Raw genomic sequence first — 10,930 nt, 5'->3', positions numbered from 1 at the left:
TCCCTTGGCCTCAAATTCAGCCTGATTAGGCCTCAAAATTAGCCTAATTTATGATTTGACTAACATTACAGACATAACTGTTTTCTATGTAGTTATACTGCAAGTGAATCTTCAGAATGAACAGATCTCCTTGAGGAAGAAATGTAGACAAGAAACCTTTTTCTTTATTTCTAGTGAAAGAGGACAGTTTCTGATGAAAGAGGACACTCTATCCAACCCTCCTCATACCCTCCTCTAGAAATCCTCTGGAAAAGCTTCAAACAGGAACATGAATATTTTACTTGATGTTGGCCATCCCAACCAGTTATCTGAATATGCCTGGCACTCTGGCTTAGCTACTGTTATTCTGACAATGCTTATGTCAGCAGAGTTTGAAAGTGCATTTGAAAGGGTCTCCCAACCAAGGAGATGCAGCCCAAGGAGAGATGAATTTATCTGTAAGGCTGGGCATGCCTTGGAAGCTGTGATTACATCAGAATCTCTTGGGTCCTTTCAGAAGAGCAGTTTCTTTTGCCTTCAATATAATACATTGCCTTTTTTTAAAGTAGTATTTGGGCAAAGGAAAAAAAGGACTGGCAAAACAAAGATCTAAGCCTTTGCTGTGGGATTCCATTATCTCTGATGAATGTATAGCAGTGGCTGCACAGATCTGTTCGTGAGTTGGTATTGTTTTCTTCTACTGCGTAGTTAGCAGGGCGAATTTTCCTTTCAGGATGGTCCTCTGGAAGTTGCTACAATATCTTGCTCACTGATGCAATTCTAAGAAACTGTTGTAAAGAACTAGGCTTTCAGCATTTCATTGGATTTATTTAGACTGAATTGTCACATTCCCAGCACTAGTGACAGCATAATCTACAATGGGCAATAGTAACAGCCATAACAATAGTACTACACTTCCTTGATGTCTCCCATCTAAAAAGTTCAGCCTGATTTACTGTCATTAACAGGATCATAACAATCCTGTGAGATGTATCATTAGCCACATTTTAAAGAGAAAATACTAACCCAGAAGGAAAGGGAATCATCTGGGACATGTCCATTAACTGGACTAAATGACATCTTTGAGCAGTCATTATTTCTGAATCTCTTAAATGATTTGCTGAATCACACCAGGAATCTGAAACAGAGCTCGAAGTACCACCCAACATGATCTCCCCTTCCTATGCCATCCATACTCACAAGACTTTTAACCCCTCCCATCCCTGTTAGCGAAACAAGGGAAAATGCAATGTTTTTTTCCAGACTCTAGAAGTTCCCTGTGGAGAATGGAGTCATATATTGCTTTTTGCTTCTGTTAGCCACATCATCAGCTCCAATGAGAACATTTCAGTACAGCATTTGCTTTAAATTGTTTTTCTACTTGTTGGAGCAGATGTGTTGGTTTCCTAGCTGAATTTCCCTTTGGATACAATATAGCTTCCCTACAACTACCTTAACCTTGGATGTGATTCAGCCTCTTTCTCATTTTGGCACAATAGATCCAGTGCAAATATTAGTACATATCAACAGAGGTAGTTGAAAGAGGAAAAAGAATGAATATATAGCACTCGGTACACAGGAAGACTTCAAGCAGTTCATTTGGCATATATTGAATTTCATTATCTGAAATAGCCTCATCTGAATGCACATCTCAGTCCTTCAGTATCACTGAGGAGTTTATATTGTTTGTCAAGGTTGAGTATTGGCCCTCCCCTTGATCACTAATGCAAATACCAGTGACTTCTACAGCTCTCCATGTGATACCAGCACCCACTGTGAGGAGATCATTAAGTCCATTTCTGCTATCAGCTTGCAGTTTATATTAAGGCATTTTTAACTTGTGCTTGCTGGACTATGAATATATGTATTTACTATGTTACTATACAGTCTGGTGTACTGAAGTGAAAATGCACTGCAGTTTGCCTTTTCTTTCACACAGAATTACTCAGCGTACGACTGTATCCATACAGGAAGGAAGCTGGCTGTCAGTTTTGCACAATCAGTGATTAATCTCACACATTTGCCTCTCTTTTTGTGATAAAACAAATGCTTTGGAGTCCAAGGCCTTACAAGAACTACCCGTTTTAACAGTTGGCATTTATTATGCCTGTCTAATGCAAACTTTCACAATCTGCTACCCAGTTGGAGAACAGGAACAGAGCCCCAGAGGCATTTAGACTGAGGTGAGAGTTTAGACTGACTCAAAAACTACACCTGTTCTGTAATGACTCATGCTCCTCACTGAGTGTAAATCACAGGCGCGATGCCGGTTGTACCAGCTGGAAGTGGAGAGCTGACCTCTCCCAGCATTGCTTCTGAAGGTGGCTGGCTCTGCCGCTCCAGCCAAACGCCTGCCCTTTCTCTTCATCCTTTCCTCCCCAGCCACTGAAAGCACAGCTTGCCCAGAGAGGGCTCAGGACACCTCCCCACAGCCTCCAGTGCCGGGCCAGGCTGTCAAGACAAGACTGAGCCCTATGGTTTTCAAACTGCATTTAAAAGAAAACTCTGCTATTTTCTCTCCTAAAAAATAAATGCCGAATGCAGACTGCTGGACAGTGTGGTGTGGAACAAGGACTTCGTGGGCAGGGTTTTTTTTACAAACTACTTAGATAGCTTGGCAGTCCCTGTCAATTAAAATGTTATTGCATGGTCCCTGTTTCCTCTGCTCAAATATGCATTCCTTCAGCATTATAACCATACTTAATTATGATGGAAGTGCAAGATGACACCACAATTATCCAGGATTACACACTCAGATTTTCTTTCTAAGCAGACTGTGGTAACCTTGCAGTTTACTTGTGAAAAAGTAGTGCTTAGCATTAACAAATCTCATCTTCTTAGCATACTGCATGAGCACTTCTACAGGATGGAAGAACTCCACCACAGCACCATATAACATTGCCCTTGAGGTAGTTTTGAGATACCCCAAGATATTTTTGAGTTAGTTTTAATACACAGAAAAAGCAAAAGAAGAGAGCCTCAGTTAACCGTATTCATTCAGTACATCCCTTATTAAGCTCCCTATGGTGATGCCTTTTCATGCTTTTATGATGTAACATCATAAAGATATCAACCAAAAAAATCAGCATACAATTATACTAAAATGTATTAAAATGAACATTTTTGTATATTTTGTTCTTGAACATTTAGGGAAAAAAATTGAATCCTACAGGTTTTCCCATTTCTATTAAAATCAGATTCTCTTGTCACATCCCAATAACCATGTGTGTAACACAGATTGTCAGTGTTATGTATTAACATAAACAGCAGATATCAAAAGGGTTGCACCTGAAGGAAAGTTGAATACACAAAGCTTATACATGCTATGACTCTTTAGCCTGAAAAGGGAGAGTTGTGGGGAGAATCTAATAAAAGGTAAATGAAATTATGAGTGGTGCTAACAATGTGAATAGGGAACAATTACTCACTGTTTCTCACAGTCCAAGAAGGGGGTTATCGAATGAAATTATCAAGCAGTAAATTTGAAACCAATAAAAAGATGTGATTTTTAACATAACGCCTAAGTAAATTTTGAATTGTGTTGTCTCAGTGCCCAGTACACAAAAGAGTACCAGGGCTCTAAAGATAATTAGACAAAGTAATGGAAGAAAAATCCATCAGAGGCTATGGAAGTCAGAGATTTGACCTCTGCCTTAGGTCTCTGGAAGACAGAAAGGTGTAGAGGGGAGGCATTGCTCTGGTTTTATTCTTTGTTCATTAAGATCTCTGCTATGAAATGTTGTCAGGTAGGTGATGGAGAGCTAAAGGGACTTTTGGTCTGACCCAGCATAGTTGTTCAAGTGTTCCTAGGAAAGTTGACATGGTGTTTGAAAGTAGCCTCTACCCTCACTTATTAAAAGCCTAGGCTTTTCAGGATAAGACTATTCCAAACTCTGCTCTCCCCCAGCACCCTGATCCATCCAGGCGCTGGGTGAAATGACAACAGAAATGACAAATTGTTGTATGGCAATTGATATCATAAAATGATTACTACTGATGCAGTGCACAATGAGCGGAAATAATAGTCTGAGCAAGTGTGTCTCAGATAACCCATAATCCAAAAGGTAGCTATCCTTCCAAATGATGGAAGAATTTGCAGCTAGTGGGGCAGATTGCTAAATCTGCCACTTTTAATTCCTTCTGTGGACTCACTCAGCATCTTGCAGGAGTGACCCCTTAATTTTGTAAGCTTATTCCCAAAAGCCTGGGTATTTCTTGTCTCCCCTGAGTGCTAAAGTGTGTTCAGTCGTAACCTGTCCCCATCCGAAAAGCACTGTTAAAGCTACTCCTAGCACTCAGAATAAAATGAAGATGTCAAAAATCTCAGTGCTCAGTTCTCAGCACTGGATGATCCTGTCTCTTATTAAAGCCATTTGGAAAGCATTTTCAAAGAAAATTAAGACCACAAAAAAATAAATTCTGCATATTTATGCTATTCTCTTGCTTCTGTTGCACCAGAGAGGAATGAGGCCTAAGAAACAAAGTGCAGAAGATCTGTGAAATAAAGAAGAAATATGTGTTATAAGTTAATTCATCTCCGTTATCTGTCTTTTTAATGGATGAGAAATTTTAGTGATTATTTTTTCCAAAGAAAACAGAATGTTACTCGAAGGTGCCTGCATCCTGTTTAAAGCAAGGGAAAACAAGAATAAATGCTGTTGGGAAAAAGTTTTGAATACTTGTTTTGTAACTGAATTTAAATACCATCATTCTAATTTAGCAGACGACCCAAGTGCTTAACATTCATTTTGCTAGGAGGAGAAACGACATTAGCATAGAAGGTATTCTGATTTTTGAGCTTTGGCACATAATTATCCCTAAATCATTCATGACGTCAAACAATTTCTAGTCCTGTTCACACTGATGTTGAGTTTTATGTTTGCTTGACAGCTTGTATTACACTTGACCTGAGATCACATCAGTGATGGAAGAAAGAGATTAGCTTTGTTTTAATATATGTTGTTTGCTCACCAGGACATTATGGAAATACATAACAGCAGAGAAAAACACAATGAATACATTGGCAAAAGTTTGGTTACACCAAATAATGTTTGAGTTCCCTAAGTAAAGCATGTACAAAAGAAATTAGACACTTATTATGCAAAGTGACCTACAGGAATAAGAGCAAAAGCTTATTCTATATTTGATGATCAAACATAATTCAAAGCTCAGAACATTTTTAGGGTAAAAGCTAGATCATAGTCTTCATAAAGAGCTGTTCTGTCATGGATGGAAACAAAAACCCCTGTGCTTTTCCAGGCACAAAAGGGATGAGCTGCCATAGGCAGAAGAATAATCGAAGCCAACAAAGTTTTCAGCCAAATATATGAATAAGAATTTTGTAATTAGTCCTGGGCAAATAATTGCTTCTTTGATTGAGTGACTAAACTGAGAAATTAGGATAATACTTAGCTGTGGGTCAGACACAAGTAATTGCTTTCTTTCTCTCATGGCAAAAATGACTGTTAGGGAGTGGGGTGTTTTGGTGCGAGGGGGTGGAGAGGAAATGAAAGATCAAGCTGAGTTTTTCATCTAACTCAAACAGAACTTTTATTTTTACCATTTACTTAAAGGTGACTAAAAATATGAAACATCACTTCAAAGAAAAAATTCTCATTTGGATTTTTTTCAGTGCCTTTTCCGTTTTTGACAATCACTTGTTTTGAATTAGACTTAAATTCCTAAATACTTTAGCCTGATTCGAAATAGCACTTTTCAACTAATATCACTTGCTGGTTTTCTTCTTCTACTTTTATTATTGCCTCCAATTCCCAGGTTTTGACATTAAGAATAGCAAAGCAGCAGTTTAGAAGCAGAGAAAAGAATGAACTGCCTAGCAATGGACCGATTAATGGTAATAAGTAGTAAAGATTACTGTTAGGGTATGCGTTTCAGAAAACTAACCTATAAATTGACACTCTCTTCTCTTTGTCCAGCTTCTGTGGACTGAATGGTACAGAACTGCAGACTGAGCAGCCCGAGGGGACGGATGTCCCTTTGCCTCTGTCCCCAGGGAGAGATCAGGCAGCAGGTCCAGCACACAAAGCAAAGGGCATGAAGGTACCCACCAAGCACCCAGCTGGCAGTTTGTAGAGTGCAGTCCTTACATTCGGATTCCCATACAGTTGACTGCTGGATTTCTTTCTTCTTAACGCTTCTACTTAAACTACCTTGTCAGAGTCCCTATCTAGCAAGACACCTATAGCTGATATGCTCAAATTGGAAGCTCGTTGTTCCATGGGGAAGGGACAAGATGAAAGCTAAAGGTCACTGACCTCTTTTGAGGAGCCATTTCAAATTCTTCCTCCCCTTCAGTCATTCCCTTTGGACATGGTCTTGTTTCTCTTTCAGGGCTAAGTGTTGCACAGGGAAACGGAGGCCTGACTGTCACTGGATTGAACATAAATTCATGGAGGGGGGGAGCAAGGAGGACTCTTCTCTTGCTGAAGAAGAGAATTTCTATACATCATTGCACAGGCAAATTATCCTAAATGGGGTAAGAAGGACTGTAACAGAAGCAAGGTCACAGTTCCACTCCCTGACTGGTGCTATAAAATGGCTGATGGTGCAAAATCAAGGAGGAATTTCTGCAATGTACTGCGTAAGTTACATATTCCTCCATGCCTCTAGGACCATGGACGTTACCCCTGAGGAGCAATGCAGCCATATGCTATCTCTGAGTAGAACTATATTTACAGGACCAAAGGTAACCTGAAAAAAATGTTCCCTGTAAAGTTAACTACTCAGAAAACCCACTTAATTACCTACAGTGAATGTTTTTTCACCATTCATCTGGAATGAGTATTCCAAATATTCACTTAAATCTGAAATCAAGCCAAATGCTATTCCAAATTTTTAAACTTGTCACTTCTATTTGTGACTTCACATAAAGTAGAAGCAAAAAGCAATCAAGCATTCTAAGGACTTTCTAACTACCTGGCATGGCCTGAATGATGGAAAGCAGGCTAAAAAAGAGATACATGAAAGTCTCAAAGGAAAACCAGGTGCTTTCCATAAGATTTACACACACACTCACAAAATAGACAAGCTGCAAAATCATCTGCATAATTATACAAGGTACCTTTCTACACATTCCCCATATTCTCATCGAGCATGCATGCCATGGTGATGTAATGTTCCTGAAGTCAGGATGATAACAGTGTATTTTGCATTTAGCTTCAAAGATCACATCACATCAAATTCATCTTCTATTTGATATTAAAGCTGCATAAAACTTTCTTCAGAGTACATCCCTCTATGCAAATTCCAGCTTGTCTCAGGTGCCACTTGCTAAATTAGACATGCTCATTTTTTTAAAAGAGCACAAAAAGGATTTTAAAAAGCACAGAAGCTTTTTCCCCCCTCCAGTTATCCTATATTGTACTATGGAGCAATTGTTCAGCAGAGATAAGTTATGGTGAAATATGTCTTTTTGGATAGCAAAATGCCCTTGTGCTTTCAAGCAAGCTTTCCCAGAAGGTATCAGTACAACGCTTTCCGATTTCTAACTTGGGGCAATAACCTCTAATGTAATTGAAATAACAGGCCATAAAAAGAAGTAAGAAAAGTAAGGAAATTGTCTTTAGAAGTAGTCTTAGACTATTGTAATTCCAATTTGCCACTGCTGCTGGATTCTGACATATAATATCAAGAGCACTATCAAGCAGCAAGGAGGAATACAATGTCTTTGCCTTACAAACTGAAATGGGCTTTTTCCTTCCAACAATCAGCCTATCTTTTGGAATAGAAATAGAAATGGCACCATTATTTATATGACTTGAAATTTACTTTTTTACCTCTCTCAAGAAGATATAGACAATGCTGTTCATTTATATGCTTGAGTAACCTCTTTTACAACAACATTGGCACGTTGCAGATTACATGAGCAGGGTTTTGTCAGAAGTCGTCTACTTGGTGTTCATTGCTATGTAGTGGTCTTGGCTAGATCGACACACATGTAAACTGTATCTAAAAGGAGGCTACAATTCTTAAATGCTTCAACAGCTTTACAAAAAGCTGCATTCTCCTTAAATGAAGCTGGGAAGAAACTTGTTAATTCAGCTATGTCTGGAGTAATTGTGGAGCCATCATCATGGCTCCTTCACACCACCATGTTCCTATTCCAAAGGCATTCTCAAGATAACAACATTCTGTGCCAGCTACTCTGCCACTTGATTTTTGGGGACAACTGGGACAGAAAGAAATTAAGCCCCTGTACTTTACCTTTCTAATCAGAGAATTTTCCACTTGCTGATCAAGGAATGATTGTCAAGAAAAATTAAGACTCAAAGCCAGCTTTACATGTTGGCATGGGCAACGTATAGAACATATAGGAAAGGCTTTTAACTACTGTTAAGCAACAGTATAGCTTATCAAAATCAAAATAAAGCAAACTAAAAACTAAATTTCTGGTAAGCCTGTTAGGAACCCTTCATAGACTCTGTATATTTAAAAGGCTACATATCGTATTATATTATATTATATTATATTATATTATATTATATTATATGCTGTTGCACTCCATACAGGAATGTATTATTGAAACTATGACTTGTCAAAACGCAGGGTTACAATTTGACCACGAGGTGGGAGCATTGCTCATCACACATACCCAGGGCACATTAGGCTTTCTCTGTATGTACTAGCTGTTCAAGATAAAAATATCCCGTATATTTCTGTGCTATAAACTGCAAACGTGCATGTTATCACTAGAATAATAGGTTCCCAGGACAAAGACAAAAAAAGGACCTCTTACTTGTCTGTATTTGTTAGCTGAAAAAGAATATTTGAATAAACCATGTTTTGGTCCCTGGAACAAAAAGTTGCACTGAAAACTTTGTATTAACACTGCAGAATCTTTTCCCAGTAGGAAAAAAATAAGGAGGTGATAGAGATAATCTGTGAAAGTGGTAATGGGGAGGAATAATTTTCTCATTTGTGGTCAGTTTTGTGAGCAGAAAAAAATTGCCAAAAAGAAAGTTTGTGAATGTAGATAAAAATTATTTCCATGTGACTGCTTACAATTTTCCATTCAAAGTATTGAAAAGCAACTATTTCACATGGGAAAATCAGGTTTTCCAAAATGGTTTAATAATGTTCTATCCCACAGGAAACATTTGATGAACTGCTTGTGCTGATGATGTCTCTGTTAGGGCTGTGTCTTTATGTGGGAAATGGCAGCCCCATATCTCTTTTCTTGGAACTGAAAAAAAGGGAAGTACTGAGTAACAAGCAGTATCTCCCACGGAAAAAAGACAATAATATGAAGATTAGATTAACATGAGAAGGAGACTAGCCTACATTCAAGAGACTTGCACAGGATTTTGAAGCAGTTAAGACCAAAATCTAAGGCATGACTGCAGCTTACATAGCCATTCTCAAGCTAGCTTTAAAGTAGTTGGCTTTGGTACGGGTAGACTTAGTCGTACAAAGCTCTGGCTAGATGCATACACAGTTCCTTGCTGTCTCAGTGAGCCTGATCCCTGTTTCTGGAGGCATGCCCACTTAATTATTTTTGGGTAGCTTCAAGGTAACTCTGACACAGAAGCTACATTTCACACCTGTGACTACAGTGTAGACATGCACCTTCAATGTCTTCGTGTCCACATGGGATAGTTATTCTATGTGTCCCTGGCCACCTGGTTCCCCATGTAGCAGACGGACAAATGTATTAGAAACATTTTGGCATGTATGTATTCCAATAACAAGATATTACAATAACTTCCTTTATATATGCTTAAAAGGCAACCTGGACACTTCACAACTTGCAAAGCTTTATGCAACATATATTCTGTGGCTTTCTTCTCCGGGTGCGGGATGCCTGCGCAGTAGGACAGGGCAGCAGACTGACCTCAGTCGGGTGCAGGGCTCTAGCTCATGCTAATGGGTAGTGGTGAGAAAGCTGAAGTCGTGGTACATCTACACAAATGGGCACCTTTTTAATACAAATACACCCCAGCTACAGACTGAACAGAGGCTGTAAAACCTAAGGACCCTTGACCCTGCAAAAAGTTCAGGCTCAGTTTCACCCACCAGCAAACTACATGTGGTGAGTGCTGTAACCTCAATCTTTCTAACTCCCCCGCTTAATCTTTTTTCCCAGCATGTGAAAGACTGTGTACTGGCACGTGAGAAAGCATATGTTTGGGTAAACATTTCAGTAGTCTGCAAACAGCTATGTATTATCCATGGATAATGTTCCTTTCTCCACATCCCTCACATGGCTGGTAAGGAGATTTGCTCTGGAGTTAGTAATGGACAGAACAGGTTGTGCAGTATTTGTCAAAACCAAAGTGCCACCCTAGCACTTTCCTTTCTAAGGCACACCACTCACAATTTTTCTCCTGATTTCTACAATGAGATCATTAGCTATAATCTGTCTCTACAGTGTCTGAATGAAAAACATTCAGCCTACAAATTGTCCTTGCATGGTTACAGTTGCTTATTCACTGTAACCAACTGGTCCCATGGTGGTGGTCTTTTCCCTAAGGGGATGAGCAGAACATTTTCTTACAGGAGAACAAACAGACATTAAACAACCAACACCACACGAAGACTAGCAACTTGCAAGGAACTAAATTCATACCCTCACTCTTCAAGTCAGCATGAAACATTCACTCCTTGGTCCTTCAGCCCAACTAAATAGGTGCCCCTATCTTTCTGAGACCTCGAGAGTGCAGGCCTTCAAATGTAACCTGGTCCTCAAAGTTAGGGATTCCTGGGTCTACTCTCTTGGCTAGGCTGATGCTCCTGAGTCCTTCTGAAGAAGCCCCACTCTTTTTGCATCCACCTGGTCCTGCCAGGGCTGCAGCCTTCCAGCACAGCCACTCCTCAGCCATCACCCACTGCAGTGGGGAAAGTAGCCATTCTGCCCATTAATTCTTCTGAGGCCTTGATAGTTACATACAGTACTGCACATATTCATGAACATCTGAAGAGTCACATGTTATTT

The 10,930-nt window shown here is 39.4% G+C and overlaps 1 protein-coding gene across 4 annotated transcripts in view; it reads right to left on the bottom strand.

Annotated features, from left to right (window-relative positions):
* The window catches only part of LOC142405690 (dual specificity calcium/calmodulin-dependent 3',5'-cyclic nucleotide phosphodiesterase 1C-like), a 217,155-nt gene that overhangs the window by 20,759 nt on the left and 185,466 nt on the right, over nucleotides 1-10,930 (bottom strand). The gene's annotated exons all lie outside the window — the stretch shown is intronic.

Source organism: Mycteria americana, chromosome 2 (assembly GCF_035582795.1).
Source record: "Mycteria americana isolate JAX WOST 10 ecotype Jacksonville Zoo and Gardens chromosome 2, USCA_MyAme_1.0, whole genome shotgun sequence".
Lineage (NCBI taxonomy): Eukaryota > Metazoa > Chordata > Aves > Ciconiiformes > Ciconiidae > Mycteria > Mycteria americana.
Note: the sequence above shows the minus strand (reverse complement) of the source record. Positions and strands in the feature narration are given on the sequence as shown.